The 24,671-nt window shown below is 39.9% G+C and overlaps 1 protein-coding gene across 2 annotated transcripts in view; it reads right to left on the bottom strand.

The window, feature by feature from the left end:
* Positions 1 to 24,671, bottom strand: part of PIP5K1B (phosphatidylinositol-4-phosphate 5-kinase, type I, beta) — a 315,005-nt gene extending 290,334 nt beyond the window's left edge. For both annotated transcript variants that reach the window (XM_011948884.1, XM_011948885.1), the window contains exon 1: positions 24,513 to 24,671. The gene's annotated coding sequence lies outside the window, so the exon portion shown is untranslated. The remainder of the gene's footprint in view (positions 1 to 24,512) is intronic.

The following is a 24,671-nucleotide window of genomic DNA, read 5'->3' as shown; positions in this document are numbered from 1 at the left end:
TATTCCAGCATCACAGTAAGAATTTCAGGAGTGGCTAGCAAGCAAATCTAGCTCGTGACTAGTTCGCAGCAGCCCCACCCATGGTGCTTCGGTGGAGGCTCAGGAATCCCTTGAAGACAGAGGTCAGCCAGAAGTAGCTGAGAGTCAATGCCATCATTTCCCACACCTCCTTCCACATACAGTATAAAAAGGGTTGCAGTTTGCTTATTATAAAATGCTTCCTGAAATACAGTGAAGTAAACAAGAGGAGGCAGTTTTCAAAAGTAAAGAACATAATTACAACATTTTATCACTTTTTAAAGTGTGTGACTGTCTCTCAGAGTATTTTCCTAGCATGCATTTGCCCTGTGCGCCAGCCTTTCTTCAAATCTGGATTATACAAACCATCACATGTGCTAACCTCAAAGGCTTAATTTGCAATCCTAAGGCTAACTCCAGCCACATTCAGTACTTTTACCATCTTTCTGTTAATTGCGTTATCTTCCCCTAATTGAGTGTGTTTGCCCCGCTCCTCCAATCTGTTGCAAATTCCCTGATGGCAAGGATCACACATGTGTTTTTGCAATTGCTTCCCCATCTGGCCACTCAGTCTAAATGTTAGCCCCTTTGCCCTCCGCACCTTTCAAAATACTTTGCACATAAAAAGTGAAAGGAAGTATCATTTACTTAGTTCCTGCCACCCATATTCCTTTATCTCGGTTAACCTTCTCAATAATCTATGGAAGTGGTCAACATTAGCCTCATTTCAGAGGCTGTTCTTTGCTGGGAAGACAAAGGAACTGGATCATCATTGATCCTGTCCACTGTACACAATGCAGTGTTAGCTTCACCTCTTCTGTTTTCCCCACAAAATACATACATTCTATCCAGACATCAGGGATACCAGAAATCATATTGGCACAACAGATATTCACAAACTGATGTTAAATTGAAACATGGCAACCTTTAGACATCAAGAGTTCTAGAACAGCCTCTAAGATTCTGAAGCAGCACTTGACCATACCATAACACATGACCCTTGAAACCAAATTATGACATATATTGAAAGGCATCCACAGGCATGTGCTAAAGGTAACTTTCCTTGACAGTGAAGATAATGGAAGTCATATCTGTTTACTGGTTAATGATTGAAGGAATAGATTTCAACTAAGACTTCAAGGAAACCAGTGGCCTGCCTGGCCCCATTTCATGGTAATCCTTTCTCATGAAAAGAGGGGAGAAGAAATATTGGATAACTATATTCAAAATTCAAAACAATCATGAAATCCATGCATCCTTTTCCTGTTTCCAATAGGTTGGAACAAATCAGCTAGTGTTGATTTGAATTTGTACACAGCATATACATAAAGTCTACTCACCCATTTTAAGGACTCAATGAATCTTTGGAATTTATTGTCCCATTCCAACACAACTTGGTGTGACAAGTTCAAGAGTTTTATTTCACAACACAGTCCAGGTCAAGGTCCACTACAATGACTTCTGTTGGCTGAAATTCTCTGCTTTTCTGGAATTTACTTCTATATGACATTACTTAAAGTGTGATATTTGTTAAGAATTGAGAAATCTGTTTCTATAGAGAAAAAAAATTTAATGTTGTAATTGGATATGGGCCATGATAACAGATCTAAAACTTTCTTTGAAGTAACTTTTTAATCCAAAAATAAATCTCATCTGCTGACATGGCTCACTTTTTGGAAATGAATGTTAGTTTCAATTAGTCTTGAAGAGTATTTCTTCAATTACTCTATCCTCACTTTTATTGGAAGCATAGAGCAGACCCTCACTGGCATCCCATTTCCTAGCTGTTCGTATCAGGTGCTCCAAATCTTGTTGACCTTCGGTATTATTTTCTATATCCTATGATATACCTCCTTTACGTGAATTATATTTTCTTATGTTCTTCATGTCATATTCATATGCAACCAAATACACAATTAAAGGGTGAACAAAATCATCAATGCAAATTGTACATAACCATTCTATGCTTTTTCATCCTGATCAGAGACTTAAGAAATAAAATGATAAGTTACAATGTTGGCATGGCTGTGTAGAATTTGATATTTGTAGATTTTTGTTAGCTTTCAAATTAGTATACTTCCTAAAGGGTATCAACAATATTTAACAAAAGCCATTTCGCTGAATATACCCTTAGATCCAGTAATTTCCCTTTTCAAGGGAAAATAAGTCAAAGGAGGGAAAAAACATCTTGTTAGAACAATATTCATTATAGTCATGAAAGGCTAAAAATGACTTCAATAACTAACATTTGGGGAAATGATTAAACAAATCATAATAATTCATAACAATAGAATATTACTTGCAGATAGAATATTATGGAGAAGTCTGTGTGAAATTAAGTGAAAAAAGAGACATAATGTTGTGAACGACTTATGCAACCCCCATATACCAGTACCCTAATGTATTTCTTGCAATTATTACTTTAGAGCAAAGAAAGATAATTTTTAAATGATGATTGAACATATTAGTGTCATTAAACATAGGAAGAAATCAGTAAGTGTGCCATGAATTGCTACTTCTAAGTAGCTACAATTTAACTAATGTCCTGGCTCACAATCACCATTAGGGAAGGTACCTATGAGTACAATGAATGCAAACACTTTCACTTACAGAAGGCTTGACTTCCCCAGCAGCTCATTATTCATATATTCACTGATTAGCAAAACACTCTCAGCTTTAAGCCTCTTCTTGAAATACTGCCTCTTCATGGGACACAGGGCAGGAGGTTCTTGTTGGATATCCTTTCCCTTCACTCAACCCTCTAACGGCTTCTCACACTCTAAGTGCTTCTAGGTCTCCTCACCTCCTCTATTAAATGATGATAATAGTATCTACTCCATGGGTTGCTGTGATTATTAAACAAGTGTCATATGTTTATTGTTTAGAACATACCTAGAATGCAGCAAGAACCTAAGTGTCACGTGTTCATCAGCACTGACTGTCATTTGAGGGCCCCTCCTTTCTTTATATACCTCTAAACATAGACCACTTCCCCCTATTCTTTATATTATTCAGTCTTACCCTCTACCTATTATAGTTACTTCATACTGCTTTTATCTTTATGTCCTAATTACCAATATGCCAATAATTTACTTTTTTCAGGGAAATGTAAGTGCAAGGCAATAAATTAAACCAGATAGAAGACTTTGTGAGAGTGATCGACTCTTGCTTTTCCTATCCCTACCACTAGTTCCATTCTCCCAAGGCAACTGTTCTTCAAATTTTGTTTTAGTTTCTTGATAGTTATCTTTACAACTGTTGATAACATGCTTGAATCTCTAGGTCTTGACTCATATCCAAGGATTCTCCTCACACTGCCCCGGCCTCCTCCTGAAGTTTAATATATTCTTATAATTCTTCTGTTCAATTTATTTGTAATGTTAAGTACTAAAGTCTTCATTTCTGTTTTTGCCAACATCTGTTCTGAGGCAAAACTGTCTTTGTTCATAGACAACATGATTGTCTATATAAAAAGTATCTATGTGTGCTACAAAACAAAAACAAAAACAAAAACAAAACCTTACTAGAATCAATACAAGAGTTTAGCACCTTACCAAAAACCATCTAAGAATGGCAAATAGGCACATGAAAAGACACTCAATATGATCAGCCATCAGGGAAATGCAATTTAAAGCTACAATGAGCCACCATGACACAACTATTTGAATATCTAAATTCAAAAGAATGATCATGCCAAGTGTTGATAAAGAGTTGGAGCAACGGGAACTCTCTTATGAGAATGCAAGATGGCACACCCACTGTGGAATTCCAGCAACTTTTAACAGCTATAGCTTACCTTGCTATTTTAGGAAATGAGGACATTAGCACCCTCTCCTCCCTGATGCCACATCCCACCTCCTGCCAACTACACTTTTTCTTTTGTTGAGGTTGCTAACATTTGCACTGTAGCTGGCAATCATAACCAAGTCTGCCATGCTTAGTCCACAATCTGATTCTAAAACCAGAAAACTAAGAAACAGCACCTGTATGATTATGATTGTGCCACTCTATTCACTGCCAGGCTAACTAAAGAATTAAGATTTGGGGCTCTTATTATAAATCCAGTGTCATGACTACAGATCCAATTTTGTGACACTTATGCCAATGGTATTATACTCTATGAGTTTCCCTCATTTTTGGTCAGGTAATTCCAGTCAGATTCCTCTGTCATTTGGTATAGATCATCAGACTATAAACATTTCAATTTTTTTAATTTGTAATTTCTGTTGGTACATAGGTGTATATATTTATGGGGCACATGAGATATTTTGATACAGGCATACGATGTGTAATAATCACATCAAGGTAAATGGGATATCTATCACCTCAAGCATGTATCCTTTCTTTGTGTTACAAACAATCCAATTACACCCTTTTAGTTTAAATATTTCTATTATTAAATAAGATTTTCATTAGCATTTGAGAAATGTCCAGTTAAAGTCAAACGAACTGAAAGATTCCACAGGTGTTAAAAGTGTTTTCTAGGTGATTTCTAGGAGCTTCTCATATTACATCTAAATGGGCAGCACCAAATAAAACACTAACCATCTTTGTATGCAAAGCAGAGCATTAGGCACTCAGAAGATATAAGTTGGCAATCACATACCATACAAACTAAATGGAATAAGCAACAAACTTATTTAATACTTAGAGAATTATGTCCTAGTTTGGACCCTCTCACACGAATTATTCACAGTTCACTAACATTATTTTTCTTTAACAAGTAAGTATGAGTTTTGCTTTCTTCAATAAACGTCCACAGTCAGGGTTCATCTCTTTTTAAAGATAAAAGCATGCTGCTCTCCTCATCCATACTGAAGGTGATGTTTAAATTCTGGAACGCTTATCAGACTTTAGCAAAGTGTCCCACTCATACCTTTGACCTTAGGGATGGGAGAGAACTCTCCTTTATGGGGACCCCTTGGTTCATATTTGCTTACTCATGGGCTATAATGGTGGCTACCCTGAGCCTGATCTCTTTCTGCAATTCTTACGAAATAAATTCTCTAATGTGTGCAATGCTTTTGTTCTAAGGACCTCAAAGGTCCTCAGTTTATTTGGCCTCACAAAATGTCTTTGAATGACGTCAGGAGCCAGTGGCTAGATTTTCATTCCACAGATGACAAAAAGAAAAATGCACAAATAGGGTCAAGTCACTTGACCAGGGCTCACCAAAGTGTCAGCAGAGAGGCCGGATGAGTCAGACAGAATCCATGTTTCTTGGATAAGCGCTTTCATTGCATCCAAATTCAACATGTGCAAATGTATGCAAAATGCAATTTTAAAACACAGGAAGTTTGACCAATGAGACCAGGAGATAAACTCTGCTCAGGAGAAGCTATAGGTGTAGCGTAACTGCCAAAATATATATTCTTCTTTAAAGTTTAAAATAGTGAGAATGACAAATGACAAGAATTATGCACTGGGTGTGGTAGATGTTCTTGCTAATTCACTTTTTTTTTTAAGTCAGAAATAGAACATTCAGCCACAAACACATTTTAAGTAGGCACTTTTAGTTTGAGGTATATCAACTGAAATAAACCTGTATAAAATTTGAGTTGTTCACTTTGTTTCTTTATTCTTCTAGAGGAGAATAAAAATGAGCAATAAAAAGTAGTAGAAGGAAAACTGAAAGCATTTCCACTAAGATCTGGAACAAGACAAGCATAGCCACTTTCAAGAGTTATGTTCAAAATCAACATACAAAAGTCAGCAGAGTTTTTACATGTGAATCGTGATCAATCTGAAAAAGAAATCAAGAAAGTAACCCCACTTACAATAACTAAAAAAAAAAAAATACCTAGTAATAAACTCAACCAAAGAAGTGAAAGGTCTCTGCAAGGAAAACTATACAACATTGATGAAAGAAATTGAATAGAACACAAAAAATGAAATGTCTCATGCTCAGGGATTGGAAGAGTATTGTTAAAATGCTTATCATTTTAACAATTAAATCTGTATATCAATTTAACAATTGAATCTGAACATCACTACACAGAGTAGATTCAATGCAATCTCTACCAAAATAGCAATTACATTCTTCACAGAAATAGAAAAAATAATCCTAAAATTTGTATAAAACCACAAAAGACTGAAAATAGCTAAAGAAATGTTGAGCAAAAAGAACAAAGTTGAAGACATCATACTACCTAATCTCAAATTATACTATAAAGCTATAGTAATCAAAACAGCATGGTACTGGCAAAAAAAAAAAAAAAAGACACATAGACCAATGGAGATACAGAACCCAGAAATCAATCCACACACTTGTGGCCAACCCATTTTCAACAAAGTCACCAAGAACATACACTGGGGAAAGGACAGTCTATTTAATAAATAGTGCTGGGAAAACTGGATATCCACATGCAGAAGAATAAAACTAGATACCTATCTTTCACCATATACAACAATCAACTCAAAATGCAGTCAAGACTTAAATGTAAAGCCTAAAACTATGAAACTCCTAAAAAAAAGTTGGGAAAATCCTATAAGATATTTGTCTGGGCAAAGATTTTTTGGGTAAGACCCAAAAGCACAGGTAACAAAAACAAAATATTAATAGACAAATGGGATTGCATCAAGCTGAAAAGCTCCTGCACAGCAAAGGAAACAACCAACAAAGTGAAGAGACAACCTAAAGAATAGGAGAAACTATTTGCAAACTATCCATTTATCCATTTGACAAGGGATTAATAACCAGAATACATAAGAAACTCAATAGCGAAAAAAACAAACAAACAAACAAATAATTCGATTAAAAAATGGGCAAAATACCTGCATAGACATTTCTCAAAAGAATACATACAAATGGCTAACAGGTATATGAAAAAAATGCTCAACATCACTAATCATCAGGGAAATGCAAATCAAAACCACAATGGGATAACATCTCACCCTAGTAAGAATGGCTATTACCAAAAAAATCAAAAAGTAACAAATGCTGGAGAGGATGTAGAGAAAGGGCAATATTTGTACACTGTTGGTGGGAATGTAAAGATGTACAGCCATTATGGAAAACAAGATGTAAGTTCCTCAAAAAAAAAAAAAAAATAGAACTACCATTTGAATCAGCAATCCCACTGTTAGGTATATATCCAAAAGAAAGGAAATCAGTATATCAAAGAGATATCTGCACTCCCCTGTTTACTACAGTGTTTATTCACAATAGCCAACACATGTGGATGAATGCACAAAGAAAATGTGTCTCTCTCTCTCTCTCACTCACACACACACACACACACACCCTACAGAGAAATATTATTCAGCTACAAAAAAGAATGAGATCCTGTCATTTGTAGCAACATGCTGGAAACCGAAAGTCATTATGTTAAGTGAAATAAACCAGGCACAGAAAGACAAATATTGCATGTTCTCATTCATATGTAGGAGCTAAAAAAGTGGATTTCATGGAGGTAGAGAATAAAATGATAGTTATGAGAGGCTATGAAGGGTAGGGGAGAAGAGGGGATGAAGAGAAATTGGTTAAGGATACAAAAACACAGATAGATGGGAAAAGTTATAGTATTTTATAGTACAGTAGGGAAATTATAGTTAATGATAACTTATTGCATATTTTAAATAGCTAGAAGAATTATAATGTTCCCAACACACAAAAAAATGTTTGAGGTGATATCCTCATTACCCTGACTTGATCATTACACATTGCATACAGATATCAAAATATCACATGTACCCCAAACATATCTACAACTATATATTATATATTAATTATAAATTAATAATAAATACAAACATAATAAATAAAATTAATAAATTAATAATTACAATAAATGAAATAAAAATAACTACAATATGGTCAGCAAATGAGCCTCCAAAGAGGAAAAAGGGGAAAAAAAAAAGTAGCAGGAGCAGCTAGAGTACAGAAAGAGCTGTTAAGGGGCCGGGCACGGTGGCTCACGCCTGTAATCCCAGCACTTTGGGAGGCCGAGGTGGGCGGATCACTTGAGGTCAAGAGTTCGAGACCAGCCTGGCCAACCATGGCCAGCATGATGAAACCCTGTCTCTACTAAAAATACAAAAATTAGCCCAGTGCGGTGGCTGGCACCTGTAATCCCAGTTACTCAGGAGGCGGAGGCAAGAAAATCACTTGAACCCGGGAGATGGAGGTTGCAGTGAGCCAAAATTGCACCCCTGCACTCCAGCCTGGGTGGCAGAGGGAGACTCCATCTCACAAAATAAAAATAAAAAATAAAGAAGAGCTGTTAGGTTTGGGTTAGGGGAGACAAAGCAGGCAAAGACGTGATCCCTGCCGTCAGGACTTGAATCTGCTTGGAGAGATAAGCGGAGAAAAAATGAAACAGAAGCCTCTAGGGAAAGTTCCCAAAGAGTCACAGGAGCAAGAGGACCAAAGAGAATGTGTGCCTGAGAAATCACTTCTAGGGAGACAGAGCGGGGATCAGTGGGCTCAGAGAGGCCTTCCAGAACAGTAGGTTGTACACGCTATCATGAAAATCTGATGCCATTTCCTTAAACAGAGAGAAAAAAAAAGATAAGAAAACAAGGGATTGAGCCACGCTATGGGAGAATGAAATTGCAAGTGAAGATCAAGAAGTGATCTTCTGTCTTCTTACTATACAATTTCAGGAACATTCCATTTAGTCTCATGGCTTTAATTGCTGGCAAGAGCTCATAATACTGTCTTCTTCATGGCCTCTTCCACACTTACACACAGCTTCTTTTTAGACTCTCCATCTTCATGTCCTGTATCTCAATCTCATTCAGTCTCATCCTCTCCTACAGCCCAGAGGATATTACCATAACACAGCCAGTGTCTCCACGTGGACTGATCTTACAGCCACACCCTACCTGGATAGCCCCCAGGTATCTCAAATGCATGTTCAAAATAGGACTCATCATCACAGCCTTCCTGCTTCTGCCACCACATGTATGACACCTCTACCTGGTATCCTCTCTCAGTTGAGCATCACTCCCCAATCTCTCCAGCCACTCAAGTCAAAAGCCAGAGAATCATCTACTACTACCATTCCCCAAAATTCATATGCAGGTGGTCATCAAGTCCTAGAAATTCTCCCTCTTGAATATCAAATCTACTCACTCTTCCCTATCCACACTACATTACTTCAGATCCTTTTCATCTCTCCTGTGATTAGTCTCCCTATCTCCAGTCTCTTACCCTTCTAATTCATCCCCTAAACTATAGTTCATGTTGCCATTATGAAACAAAATATGAGCTCATCACTTCTCCATGAAACTCTTCTAGTTGTCGCTTCATGGCCTATAGAAGAAAAGTTCAAACTCCTTAGCACAGCTGACAAGATGTCTATGGTCAGGCCCGATATACTTCTCCAGGCCTATCTTATTCCACCCACAGCCACCCTACCCATTATCACATTATACAGCTCCAAAATGCACTAACAAGCTTTATGATGTCATGTTTCATATGTGCTGTGCCTGGTATAGAGTAACAGTTTAAGAAATGGTAGCTGCTGTCACTGCTATACAGCTATGACAATGACAACAATGATGATGACAATGATCAACAGTCAGCTAGGGCCAGAATGCACCCAAACCAAAGCATTTCAGATTTCAGACATGTTAAACAATCTAAGGATTTCCTGACATGGCCGTGACAAAATCATTCTCTAGGAGCAGGTATTATAATTGCTTAAAGCGGATAGATAGGGAGGTATGGAAGTTATTTGGGAAGCTTCTACAACAGCCCAGGTAAGAGACATATCTGGAGACAGAGGTGAGAATCGAGGAGAACATTTTTTAAAAATTGGTAGCTGCACAGAGACAGAGATAACCAAAGTAAAAAGACTGCTAAAATTTCAAAGTGGGTTAAAAAAAATGAGGATGTCTTTGATAAAAACAGTATTTGGGAGGGGAGGTGGACTGAATTTTTAAAAGGTGACTGCACAGCTGCAAGTATAGAGTTTGTTCAAAGAGGTAAGAGTTGGGATCAAAAAATCATCTGAGTAGCGAAGAGACCGTGGGGCATGGGGTTATTAAATTGGTCTAGATTGTTACAGGTGAAAAAAGCAAGAGATAGAAAAAAGACTGTAATGTGGCAACAAACAAGGCTGTTCCTCAGAGAAGAAACTTGAAGCAGTGGTAAGGCTAGATGCTGGGTTACTGAAATTTTGTAAAGGAAGGGGGAGCTCAGAAGTCAAGGGAAAAACAGTTACAGCTTAAGAATTTGTTTTTGTAGCTTAAGAATGAGTTCATTCAACAATGATAATGCAGGCTGTCTTTGTGCTGGACACTGTTCTAGGTGCTGGAGATAGTGTAGTAAACAGAACAAAGTTCCTGCTCTTGTGAAACTTTACGTTTCAGTAAGGAGGCAGACAAATGAAGAAACAAACAAAAACGTAAGGTCAGAAAGTGCTGCTGCTGATCATTTCTAAAGCTTCCAGGCATATGTGTAGGATACTTAGCATTCAGTTCTAAAATGCTTCCAGAAGTCTTCTGACATATGTGGAAATGACTATTCCTTCTATAAAGTTTACACAAAATGAAATGATGCATCATGTTTGCATTATAAATTGTCATGTAGGAGAGGGACTTTCCGAGAAACGGCTAAACTAAATAATGAAGCCCAACTGTACATACATCTTAAAAGCTGAATTTCCATTCTGTTTCCTATAAACAAATCTAAACAAAGTCATGCTTCTCTCTTAACCCATAGCAGGAGAGACTGATTTCCCATTTGTTCCAGTTTCCCTAATCTTCACAACTGAGTTTAAACAACACATCTTGAAAAAAATAAAAGGGCATCATTTAAATACAGCTTGCCACAGCAATGACACCATTGCTTTTTTGTGTTCCCATATAATGCAGTCGTAAACCTAAGAACAGTCTGGTTCACACCACTCCTTGAATATAAGTTAATTTTTCAGTATTCAGCTTCCTTGTTTTATTGTGGATATTGAACTTGTTTTCCAATGGAAGACGGAAATCAGGAAAATCTGGGGAACTTTGCTATGCAGTTTCTCCAAGTAAAAGAGAAATGCAGTAATCTATAACCTTTAAAGGCATAAAGCATTGCATATAAAGCTGTTAGCAAAATACTCATCAATTGCCACTATGTTTAACTTAAATGAAAAAGTCTATGAAATCTTGCTTTAGACCGTAATAAACACATTATCAATACGTTATAAAAAGAAAGAAAAAAGAAACCATGCCTATCACAGCCTGAAAAGGTATCACTTTATCTGAAAAACCCAAAAACAGGGCAGAGGAAAACATGCTATTGGCTAATGAATGAAGTGAACGAGAAAGAACGAAAGCTTGCTTGCTTTACCAATAGAGCTCTTGAAGACCTCCCTCAAAAGCTACTTTTGATCCTTTTTTAAAATTTCAGTTTCAATGGATAATATGAGTCTATCTGGCAAACACATTTCAGACAGTACGGTTATCCGGTTCCCAAAATCACAATGGACTTTCAGTAGCCAACAATGAGTGAAGGGGCTCACTGCTGAAAGCCACAGAAGTAAGGCCAAAAAAAAAAATTATCAAGAAAAAGCAGACAAGATTTTAGGAGACAGCAAAGTAGGGCCATTTGGTTTAGGGGCAAAGAGCCTTGCATTCCTGAATGAATACTAAATCTATCACTTTATAGTAGCATAAAAGATACACTCTGTTCTGTATAATCTTTTAAAGAATCAGGGACAGATGACACAATGTTGGGAAAATTTTCTATACAAAACTTGGCCATAATAATTGCTGGCAGTTAAAGGAGCAAGCAATCAGGAAATGTATTCTAGAAGTAAAACAGCCTGCCCAAAGGTTCTGCATAGCCAGGAGTTCCCTATTTTGAGCCCCTTTAATTTTGTGCTTGAGTGGCCAATGAAAATGAACAGGCTTAATGTCTGAAGGAATTTCAGGAAGAAAAAAAACTACACTGTCAAATTATTATTCACATATTTTTAAAGTCAGCGATTGTTTTCCTTACAGTATTTAGGTTCTTGCTAAAATAAATTAAGAGTGAACTTTAGGGTGAGCACTGAAGGCAAAAATATAGACATTGCCCAGTTTAAAGGCCATGCTTGATGACTGAAGCTTATCTATGTTGTATGACAGACAAGGCAGCTGTCTGAGTCACTTTTGTCCAACTTCAAGTTCTATCATATGTCTACTCACCAAGTTTCACTATGCCTTCTTGATAAATTAAAACTTTGCAAGGGGAGTCTTTAGGGCGTTTTAAATTCACAACTTTCTGTGGTTTCATAGGAGTGCACAGAACACTGTATGTCGAGTCCTGTCGGCTCCTTGGTAAATGCACACCTCTGGGCTGACACAGATCACTGGCAGCACCAGGGGGATGGCAGATTGCACTCATGCTTTCTAAATAAACTGCAGGTCTCTGCCCTTCAGTGGGGAATAAAGTCAATTCGGTGGCTCATGACTAGTGTATGGTGGAAGCTGGAGGTGGGAGGGAACACAACAGAAAATAACAGAGGATATTTCATGTGGTATGGCTAAGTACTGTTTCATGAAACCTTTATTTCTGTTATATTTCTCATTTATATGTCTACGTATATACTAGGTTTCAATACAGGATGTGTTTCTTACAGCACACTCACTGAGCCACAAAGCACTATCCAATGAACTGAATGTGTCCCCCTCAAATTTCATGTCAAAATCCCAACCCCAAGATGACGGTATTAGGAGGTGATTAGGTCATGAGGGTGGGATTAGGGCTCTTATAAAGGAGATCCCAGAAAGCTCTTTCTCCCTCTTTCTGTCACGTGAGGGTACTACAAGAAGTTGGCCATCTGTAAGCTGGAAGAGAGCCCTCTCCAGAACCTGACCATGCTGGCACCTGATCGTGGACTCTCAGCCTCCAGAACTATGAGAAATAAACTATTTTTGTTTATGAACCACCCAGTTTATGGCACTTTGTTATGGCAGCCTGAACCACCTAAGACAAGTTGGTATTTTTCTTTTATTTACAGTTCAAGTTGGACTAACTGGAAAAGCTCTGTGCAAAGATTAAATGAAAGCTTGGGTTACGCCAACTTGTATTAACCAGTTTCTATAGGATGCTACCATCCTGTCTCTTATTGTATTCTAAAAATACCTAGATCATAAAGGAGAATTTTTTTTTCAGATTTTAGATTCAGGGGTTACACATGCAGGTTTGTTACCTGGGTATATCGCATGATGTTGAGGGTTGAGCTTCAACTGACCCACCACCCAAGTAGTGAACACAGTACCTAATAGGTAGTTTTTCAACCCTTACCTCCGTCCTTCCCTGTCCCCTTTGGAGTTCCCAGTATCTACTGTTCCCAACTTTATGTCCACGTGTACCCAATGGTTAGCTCACACTTACAAGTGAGAACATGTGGTATTTGGTTACTTCTGCGTTAATTTACTTAGGATAATGGCCTCCAGATGCATCCACGTTGCTACAGAACATGATTTTGTTCTTTCTTATGGCTGCATAATAATCCATGGTGTATATATACCACATTTTCTTCATCCAATCCATCACTGATGGGCACCTAGGTTGATTCCTTGTCTTTGCTATTATGAATAGTGCTGCAATGAATATGTGAGTGCAGGTGTCTTTTTGATAGAACAATTTATTTTCCTTTGGGTATATATCCAGTAATGGGATTGCTGGGTTGAATGATAATTCTATATTCAGTTCTTTGAGAAATCTCCAAACTGTTTTCCACAGTGGCTGAACTAATTTGCAAACCAACCAGTCATGCATAAGCACTCCCTTTCCTCTGACCCTTGCCAGCATAGGTTATTTTTTGACTTTTTAATCATAGCCATTCTGACTGGTGTGCGATGGTATCTCACTGTGGTTTTGATTTGCACTTCTCTGGTGATTAGTGATGATGAGCATTTTTTCATGTTTCTTGGGCACTTGTATGTCTTCAAGGAGAATGCTTTAGCCTCCAACTAACTCCTTCTTTAACAACTGCTTCACTCTTAAATAATTACGTTCTATTAGCCTTTACATTTAGATTAAATGTTATATTCTGTGACGGGTGAGATCAGGCAAACCTCTTTAAGTCAAGTTATATGGTATGTCATCCCTTTTAAGTTGAAGCCAGATAGTTGTCCACAGACGTGCAGAGCAAGTCAGATGTAACTGGCCGTATCCTTGAAGACAGGAATTCTTTTTAGGACAACCCCCTTTCAACTGCATCTCCATCTTCTTTCCTCTAAATAATCATTCCCATTCCTTCACATCTCTTGCTATGCTTTCCCTCCTTTTACTTTTACAATTTTAATTTTTAAAATAAGTAATCCACACATATGGGTCCAAATTCAGAGGTACAAATAAGTATGGGATGAAAATTCCCCTCCCATCCATGCCCCCCAGCTAGCCAATTCACCTCCCCAGAGGCAAACAAAGACACTAGTATCAAAGGTATTCTTCCAGAAATATTTTTATATCATGCCTTTGGGGCAACCTTCCTTGGGGATAATACCTGCAGCTACCATTACAGAAATGCGGATCATGACAGCTGTGAAATTAGGCAGTGGTAATGAAAGTTGAAGATTACGTCCACAGGCAGGATCAGCAATATGAAGTGCATTTCCTTTCCTTACTGGAAATTTACAAAAAGGATTTTTTTAAGGTAAAAGTATTGGTATTCATTTATTTATCCACTCAAGACAATTCTGCATGTGCCGACACTATGGGGGTGCAATGAGCCCTGATGATTAGCAGCTGGTGGGGGCGAGGGAACGAGTCAAGTAATCATATTGTTGAAGTCTTCCTGGAGAGAGAACCGCTGGTCCTGTCCTATACTGGGGATGGGTGGCCAAGGCCTCCTTTCAAAAGTAACCTTGAAGCGTGGTCAGCCAATGCTGCACGGAGGGTGTGAAGCTGGCAGGTGCAAGTGTGGCTCAGAAACAGCAAGGGGCAGACTGGTGGATCTGAGATTGGAGTGGCAGCAGGACCAGGACCGTGCAGGGCCCTGGAACCATGTCAATGACCCAGATCTTCACTCCAGGCACAAAGAGAGGCCACTGAAGAGTCTGGGGCAGATCCCTGTGTTTCTCTCTCTCCAGCACTCCCAGCCCCAGGCCCCATCCCTTGGTCAGGAAGTTTTCCTGCACCTATGTCAACTGGTTCCTGTTATGAGGAAATACAGAGAGAATGATTTTGAGTCATGTTTCTTTATCTATCCTGGCAGTTATGCAAAGCAACCCAGGCCTTTTCCTCAAAGCTGCCAGGATAAGCCACAGTCAAGAGTCAGAGACAGGTGCCTTTTGGGAGAGGCTTAGATTTTATTCCTAGACCACAGGTGGTGAATTTTGCTGCTATGGTGGCCACAAACGTGATGTTGCAAGGTCCTGAGGGAACTCAGGCCCAGTGTATAAGCAACTGTGGAAGTAGAGCAGTCTTTGGTTCTTTGTTGGAGTGTGTGGAGTGCACTTGGGAACTGCCAGAGAACTCTTAAGAACTTGGTATTTGGGGTAGGGTTGGGTAAGTCCCTAGGGCTACACTGGAGTATCCAACCTGCTCCTTTAAAAGTAGTTGACTGTAGTTATGAACCTGCCTCTGACTGGACTCCAGGAGAGCAAAAACATCAGGGTAGAAAGCTACTTGGAAAAACAAGTCCTCAGAAGGCTGTCCAAGAGCTCAAAAGGCCACTGAGGTGGAGAGCCCTGGGGCCAGAATTTGTGTGCTTCCGTGAGGGCTTGGCCAGGTGCAGGAGGCAGAGATCTGGCCAGCAGAGCCTCAGGTGTCCTCCAACCATCACAAGTGCCCCGGTTAGAATATATAATATGGGTAATGGATCCTAGGAGACCCAGAGTGGACTCAGGAGACCAGTGAGGTTCTGGCTCAGTCCCGCAGAGAGACAAGAAGTTGGGCTAGGATAGAATCTGTACAAATGATGAGAAGCAGACAGAACGGGGGAGATATTCAGGAAGCAAAATCAATAGACATTGATGATGGACTAGATGTAGTGTGTGCAAAGGGTGGAGCCAAGGATGGCTCCCAAGTTTCTGCTCGTGCTACTTGGTGACTAGCGGTGCCCACCACAGAGCTGGGAACCTCACAGGAGTATCAGATGTGGAGAAAAAAGATCATGGTTCTGGTTTTCAACATGTAGATTTTGAGGTACCTTTGGGATATCCAAGGTAATGTCAATTTTCCAAACTGGAGTTCAGAGAAACACTTAGTTTGGAGATATAAATTTTAGATTCACTTATGTTCTCCTTTTTAAAGCTCTTATTTCAAAACTATACTTTGAGGTGCTACAGCATGAAACAGAGAAAAAGAGTATAGGCTTCCTAGTCAGAAAAGCCAGGGCTAGAACCTTCGTGCCATCCCTTACTGGTTCTGTGCTCCGGTACAAGTTACTACTAACCTAACTAGGTTTTCATTTCTTTCTCTTCAGTGAAGAAATGCTGCAGCCCGCCTTGGAGGCACATGGTGATGAAAAGAAACAGCACTTGAGAAGTGACTGGAACAGAGTAAGCTCTCAGCACAGTCAGCCTCGTTGACAGCCAGGACCATGTTTATATTAACACTTTCTTATACCCCATAATACCCATCACTTGGCAGGCTCTGTGACTACCAAAAGCTTTTTTATATTCTATCTCAAGTCCTAGATACCCAAACCATTCACAATACTTTGCTCTCCTGTGATCCACACAGTTCTGAGAAAAGCCAAGACTGGCAGAGGGAGAATTTTTCATTTCTCCCCTCATATTTCTGAAGGAGCAGGCAGATAGCATTCTCTCAACACAGCCTGGGTTTACCTGGGAATACTGAACGCTTCAGGAGGCTTATACTTGGAGCAACAGATTTACCATTTACTGGCAATACTGGGTATGCATCAGAATCACCTGAAGGCCTGTCATCCATCCATAGAGTTCATCTGCATTTCTTTGCTTTTCTTTTTTTCTTGAGTCAGAGTTTTACTCTTGTCGCCCAGGCTGGAGTGCAATGGTGCGATCATGGCTCACTGCAGCCTCCCCATCCCGGGTTCAAGTGATTCTCCTGCCTCAGCCTCCCAAGTAGCTGGGACTACAGGCACCTGCCACCATGCCCGGCTAATTTTTGTATTTTTGGTAGAGATGGGGGTTTCACAATGTTGGCCAGGCTGGTCTCGAACTCCTGACCTCAGGTGATCCACCTGCCTTGGGCTCCCAAGGTGCTGGGATTATAGCTGTGAGCCACCGCGCCCAGCCTCATCTGTATTTCTAACAAATTCTCAGGTAGTGATGACTCTGTTGGTCTAAGGACTGCACTTTGAGAGTCACTGCCTTGGCTTCTTCCTTGGTATTGGGACTGCTGATGTGGCTGATGTTTAAATAACTACCAACTCAAATATCAACTTTATGTGAGGCATCATAGAAATTGCCTTGTATATGAACACCAAAGTGTCTTAATTAGGAATGAATATGTTTATGATTTAGGTACATTTAGAGCCCATTTTAACAGTGTGGGAACGTTTTGTTTTGTGCTTGATAATTTCCTCCTGTTTGTTCACTACTATTCATTTCTAAGTAAATGAAAGAAGTCAGTCTTTAAATAGACAGTGTTTTCTTAATAATCATGCCAGAATTTATCATCTAAGCAAGTGTTTTCTCATCCTTAAGGGTTCGGTCATTAGTGTAAAGGAGCTGCCATAGCTAACACGTAAGCACTGTCCTCTCAGTCTGATTCAGCCTGAGTAACCTAAATGATGGCCCACTTCATCTTGACAGGATGGATGGGGCTTATTCATGTATTCATTTAAATATTTACTGAGGACCTACTATGTGCCAAACAGAAGAAAAACAGTGTTATGAACCATGGCCTCTGCCCTCAAGGAGTTTACAGTCTTGGGTTGAATGTGAGTTTGGGCACAGGTGACAGGAAAACAAGTGAAATACATAAATGAATAATTATCTGTGTTAATCTGTTTTCGCACTGCCATAAAGGAATACCTAAGGCTGTGTAATTCATAAAGAAAAGAAGTTTTATTTTGGCTCACAGTTCTGCAGGCTGTACATGAGGCACAGCGCCAGCATCTGCCTCTGGTGAGGGAGGGCCCCAGGAAGCTTACAGTCATGGTGGAAGGTGAGGGGGAGTCTGTGTAAGAGAGGGAGCAAGGTAGGGGTAGGAGATGCCACACGCTTTGAAACAACCAGATCTCATGTAAACTCATAGAGCAAGAGCTCACTCATTACCACAGGAAGGGTACTAAGCCATTCATGAGGGATCCATCCACATGACCCAAACTCTTCCCATCAGGCCCCACCTCTAGCATGGGGAATCACATTTCAATCTGAGATTTGGAGGGGACAAACATTGAAACTGTATCAGTATCCCCTGTGACAAGTGAACAAAACATATGGAGGTCTCCTTCCAACCTAGGTTGGAAGAAAAGAAAAGGCCCCAGGAGGAGGTGATATTTAAGCTGATTAACTTAGAGAAGCTTAAAGTCCATTCTTGTCTCTGTACCCTGAACCAAACTCACTATTATGCCACTCTGGGCATTTGAAAACTATGCTTATTGGATACTTTCAAAGAAAAACATAACATATTTAATGTTTATTTTTCTCCTAAAGAAGAGAAATAATACAAAATTATTCCTAGGCATTTTGGTTAAAAAAGTTGGAGTCTAGTGAATAAATACCATTTATGATTTTTAAAAAAAGAACTACTAAAAACTATCAACATTAATATCTATCAGACTGCCTAATATTTCTAAAATGGTTTGAAAAAAATAATAGAATCATTACATTGTGGAACATCCCAAGATTCTGAAAAGTGATATTCGTTTGGATACATAAATTGTTCAGTAAACACTTATTAAGTCCTCACCATCTGCCAGAAACAGTGCCAAGTTCTAAGAATACAAATATAAATAAAACATGATGCTTAGCCTTCTCCATTGACAAATATTTGCTGAACACCTATGATGTGCTTACTACTCCCTCAAGAAGGTCTTTGCATTGCTTTTTAGTTGTTGTTGCTGTTTTGTTTCCTTACTTTATTACCAAACATATGATCAAGTGATCCAGAGAGCACAACAATGGGCATGGTTTAAAAAAGAAAGAAAAAAATTGTATATTAAATCAAAAACCTACTGTGCAACACGTTGAATCCATTGCATGTCTTCAGTCTGTCTATGAAAGAAGGAAAGCATATTTTTATGACTCGCTCTAATTTCATCCTCCCCTACAAATCCCTTGCTCAGCATGACTGAATGGCGAAGGCTTAAATATCACCTTTTCTCTTACAAACTGAATGAACTTTCTGCAGTCCTGTCTGAACTTTAGTTCCAATTCAAGATAATTATAATCCCTGGGCCCCTAGTACTTACAATTCCAACCCTTGCCTGAACTTCCACTGAAAGATATACACACCCATTTTAAAAACAGGAGCAATACCAAACGCTCAACGCTTTATATTTCATTGCAATTTCACAACTGATTTTCTAAGAATATTAGAGAAAAAGAGTCTCAAGAACTTATTTTGCATCCATCATGCAAATTACCGAAAACATATTACATACTCATTGTTTACTGAGTCCCATAAACAATACTGATGACTTCCTACAAGAACACACACATCATGTTGTTCATTCCAGTGCTAGTTTGTTTTCACTTAAAATGATAATACCAAGGCACCACTGTCAGCTTACTGAACATGCAACCTTGTCCCAATCACTCTGTTTCAAATCTTTTCAAGAGTAATCTAGTTTGGGCAGGATTCCTGTGTTTTCCTGTGTGAACATCTCCTTTATATGCCTCTGATGAAGTGATACAGAAGTAAATACAATTGAGAATAGAATGTACAAAACCAAGCCTGTTTTCCCTGACCTAATCTTATATATTAAAAGGAACCTGACTGAATACAATTCTCTGTCAATAGCAGCTGATTGTTTATGACACAGTACCACAAAAACTTCATCAATAAATTAAGTTTAAAGTTGATTTTTAAAAAGAAAAAAACAGAAGCCTAGGTTTCCTCCCACCCCGGTTTTCCTGGCACTCAGCAAAAAGTAACACATCCTGCTCTATTGATAAGACCACAAATGAACAGTGGAGCTACATAATGTACAGTTCTAACCGGCCAGCTTCTAAAAAAAATGAAGGACTCCTTCCAACTCCCATTAATGCACTTGATACAAAGAGAACATGTTTCAGCAACAAATACATTTAGGACTTGATGTTTTACAGAATCTACTGAAGGCTCTGGCCATAGGGGAAAAAAAAAATTTTCCAGGATATTAAATATTCTGACTCACCATCTAACAGAAGTACAAGCAAAATGCAAATGCAAATTGAATGTATACATATTTATGACTTTACCAGCTGCATGACAAGGCTACCTTTGGCTTCTGGCTTTATATACCAGGAAGAGAAGTTGAGAATACCAGCATACATTTGTGTTTCTTTTCCTTTCTTTCCTGAGACAAGGCCTCACTGTGTCACAGTGAGCACAGGCTAGAGTACAGTGGTGCGATCACAGCTCACTGCAACCTCAAACTCCTGGGCTCCAGTGATCCTCCTACTTCAGCCTCCAAAGTAGCTGGGACCACAGGCATGTGCCACCATGCCCAGCTAAATTTTTATTTTTTTATAGATGGGGTCTAGATATGTTGTCCAGGCTGGTCTCAAACTCCTGGGCTCAAGTGATTCTCCCACCTCGGCCTCTCATGCGATTACAGGTCTTTGGTTTCTATTCAGACAGTTTCCTCTCTCCCCTCACTGATTGGAGCAAAGTATTATTTCTGAGTCTGGTGATGTATATAAGCCAAAAGAATCATAGTGAATAGATAAAAACAAACATTTTTGGCTGAGTGCAGGGGCTCACACCTGTAATCCCAGCACTTTGGGAAGCTGATGCATGTAGATTGCTTGAATTCAGGAGTTATAGACCAGCCTAGGCAACATTGTAGAGACCAGCCTGTCTCTACAAAAAATACAAAAATTAGCCAGGCATGACAGTGCATGCCTGTTGTGCCAGCTACTCAGGAAGCTGAGGTGGGAGGATTACCTGAGCCTGGGGAGGTTGAGGCTGGAGGGAACCATGGTTGGGCCACTGTACTCCAGCCTGGGAAAGAGAGTGAGACCTTGTCTCAAAAAACAAAAAAAAAAGTAAAAAGAAAAAAAAAACATATTCTGTTTAACGGCATCTGCTTGGGCAAGAAAACTTAAACATATAAATGCTAAACCATTTCCAAATGTACTAACTCTCTAATAATGATAGTAAACAGACATTTTCTGTTAATCTCTATGATTTCTAAAAGTCAAAACTGTACCTTCACCATAGAACTCCTGGGACAAACTTGAATATGAACCTTCTTAAGAACACCACATTGATCTTGGTCCTCCTGCTATCATCTTTGTGACCATAAGTAAGTCAATTCACCTAAGTTTTAGTTTTCTTACCCATAAAGGTACTTCTAAACTAATTAATATTTAAATTATCAGAGGGAGATAGACATCAATCCCCAATATAAATTGCAGATCCATTAATAATATTTAAGATCACTCTATTCTTTATTATCATTCTTCCAAACATAAAAACACTACCTGTCTGTATATAAAGAGGAGGAGTGGAAAGAGAAGATTGTTAAAAGGAACAGAAACTAGGTTGGTTTTGTTAATTAGGTTCCCCCTCTGAAACCACGAGCCAGTATTAGCATCTCCTGAAATTTACTCAATACCCTATTTTAAAAACAGAATGGTTGGTTTCTCCATCTCAAGACATACCCTTTCATAAAATGGGACAAGTCAATTTCTAGGAATGTATCTTTCAGCAGCTGTACTACTAAGGCGGGGGAGGCAAACAAAAGAGCATAACACAGATGACATGAGTCTACTGTCTACAGGGAGAAAGAAAAGCTCTTCCCTATATAATGCATTCAGAAAAGAGAGCAACAATGGGCTCCGTACCTGCCAGCTTCAGGAGGCACAAGCCCGCAGGCAAATTATCTTATGTGTGGAGAATTTACATAGTGAGATGCTTTCTATGTTTTACAGCATATGTTTTCCTTATGAATGACTTCATTCACCTCCTTCATTAATTCAACAGTGATTTATTGAGTACTTACTTTATGCAAACCAAAAGCTAAAAAAAAAAAGTTACGAGCTTACAATTAGAATATTCAAGTAAGCCCTGACATGTACCTTACAGTAAGTACTTCAGCCCCTCAGAATATTTTCAAGTCAAACAGCAATACTAAACGATATATTGTAGATGCTAAGCTAAAACACACTTGTTAAGTTTCATTCCTTTGATGAAGTGGTATGTAGTAAAGGTAGGAAGGGATAAACTAAAGCTGAAAGAGTAATTAGCTAGGTCTCTTAGGTGATATAGGGTAAAAAGGTGTCCTTTGTCTAGAGAAAATGATACCATTGGATTACAAACACGTTGCTAAACAACACAGAATGCTAAAGTTGGAAAGAAAAAACATAATTTCACACAAACGTTTTGTTTTATATGTGAGACACTTGAGACTTGGAAGTGATATGATTTGGCCCAGGTCATACAGCCAAATGTAGTCCCAGAACTAGAACCCAGGTCACAGGGGGCATGCTAAACAGTCCCTTGTGTATTGCAGTTTCCATGATGTGCCCTCATTGCTATCAGAACTGAAATGATGGCAGAATACACAAAGCAATGGACTGGATATCAGAAGACTCAAGTTCTAGTATTGTAAACGCCTCTAAATTAGATGTAAATCTATGAAAAACTCCCACTGCTTGTCTAAACCTCAGTTTCCTCATCCATAAAATGTAAACAGTAATTTACAGCGAGACTGTGCAGACCACAATAAATGCAGAAGACCTCTGCCATTAAAAAAACCACCTTATATAAGTACAGAGCAGGCATCTGGTTATGACAGAAAACCTAACTGTGATTCTAATACCAGCACTTGTTACCTTGATAAATCTCTGAATCTATGGGCCTCACGTTCCTTCTGTGTTTATATGGTAAATAATCTTTGCCCTGCCTCCCTCAGAAATGTTTGGAATTAGGTGAGAACACTCAAAAGAATTTACAAATTGCAAGACACTGATGCAAATGTAAGGTGTTATTATTAAATCTCTCTAGTCTTAATGTGGACAAAAATGCAATGTGGTTCTATCATTCAGTGCTTTACAGTTTTCCTTCTCAGGTAAGATGTCATCATACATCAGTCTCAAACTCACCAGCTTTCTCATCAGTCCTCATAAGTCTCTGCCCACAGGACCATATCAGAACCCACCGTTTCCCTCCGCTCAGAGATCACACATGAAACTCACTCAACCTCCCACTGGTTTACACTTGGCTGATTAAGGTTTTTTTCCCCAGAGTCTCCTTTCAGCTGGGAATGCTCTAGCAAAGCTTCCATGACCACTACCCTACTTCATCACATTAGAGTCCTAATGAAACCAATCCTTTCGCCTTTCTCCACTCCAACAGCTGCGGAACGCTTTAGCCTCTTCGCAGAACAGGGGAGAAGTCTCTGGCTGAATGTGCTTCATTAGAGGGACAAAAGGGGTTCCCCAAACCAAGACTCAGGAGTACTGACACAGAGACACTGCTTCTTCCTTGCACGAGATTAACACATTCTAAGGTCCTACCGGTCCCTTAAGGATCATTCACCTTAGAGCTAGGGCCTCCTGCATCTGAGAATGTCACAGAGAGGTAGTGATAGTGGGTGTTATTTCTGGTCTGCAACACGCTCCCTTTAGAAAAGCATCAGAGTAACTAGGATTGCCTTGTTCGGAGCCCTGATTTCAGTAGATTCGATGAAAGAATTCATCAATCTACCCAAACAACTTCTCCGGAACAGGTTTCTACTCAACCACGCTGGGCACCAGACAAGAGAGCTGGGGGTTGGGGGGATAAGAAATGACAACACACTCATCTGCATAGATGCGAGATAAGCAGACATTTGTTGTCTTCTGTTCTGGCGACTCCTGGCACCGGCATAATAAATCAAACCAGGGCATTCTCCCTCCCCAGTGCCCCCACACTCCCAGCCCCTGCCCCAGATGTTGAAGCGTCACGTTGACCAGGCTGGGGGAGAAAGCCTGGGAAACGCAGAAGTCTGTTGCTGCATTTAGACTGGAACCATACCGCACCTGTTTAATCCGGCTCCAGCGCCAGAAATGAGCAGAACACCAACTCGCAAGCCCCTCTTGAGATACCAGGGGCGCCTAACAAGTTCACCGCTGTTTCGTACCGGGGGAGGGTGGTGGGAGACCTTTCCTTCAGCTGCCAAACTCTGCAGGTTCCCCTGGAAGGGGGACAGGACTCCTATTTAAGTGAACCCAGAGTGTTCTCCGAGTGTCACTGCGGCCCCGGGGATCCGGGTGACGAGCGGGTGGGTGCCCGCTGGGAGCGCGCAGCTGTGGCCCCAGCGGAACGAAGGTCCCGCTTCGGCGGCCACGGGCGCCCTCTCCACGTCACTCCCAGCACAACGCAGACAGGCAAAGTGGAAGGGTAGAGAGACCGACGGGTTTCAGCAGAGATGCAGAGCCCCCAAGCGCGAGCCCCTCAGAAGGGTCTAGTGGAAGGGGCCGGGGACGCACAGGAAACTTACCTCACCCGGGCAGCATTCGGGTGCCTCCGCTACCAAGACCAGTTGCGCCACAGTCTGCAAGTTATCGGGACGTTGTCGCTTCCCCACGGCGAAGGGAGAGCAGTGCAGGCGAGGGGCGGGAGGCACAGCGGCGCGGAGTGGGCGGCGGGTGGGGCCGGG

This window comes from Colobus angolensis, unplaced genomic scaffold (genome assembly GCF_000951035.1).
Source record: "Colobus angolensis palliatus isolate OR3802 unplaced genomic scaffold, Cang.pa_1.0 Scaffold286, whole genome shotgun sequence".
Taxonomy (NCBI): domain Eukaryota; kingdom Metazoa; phylum Chordata; class Mammalia; order Primates; family Cercopithecidae; genus Colobus; species Colobus angolensis.
Note: the sequence above shows the minus strand (reverse complement) of the source record. Positions and strands in the feature narration are given on the sequence as shown.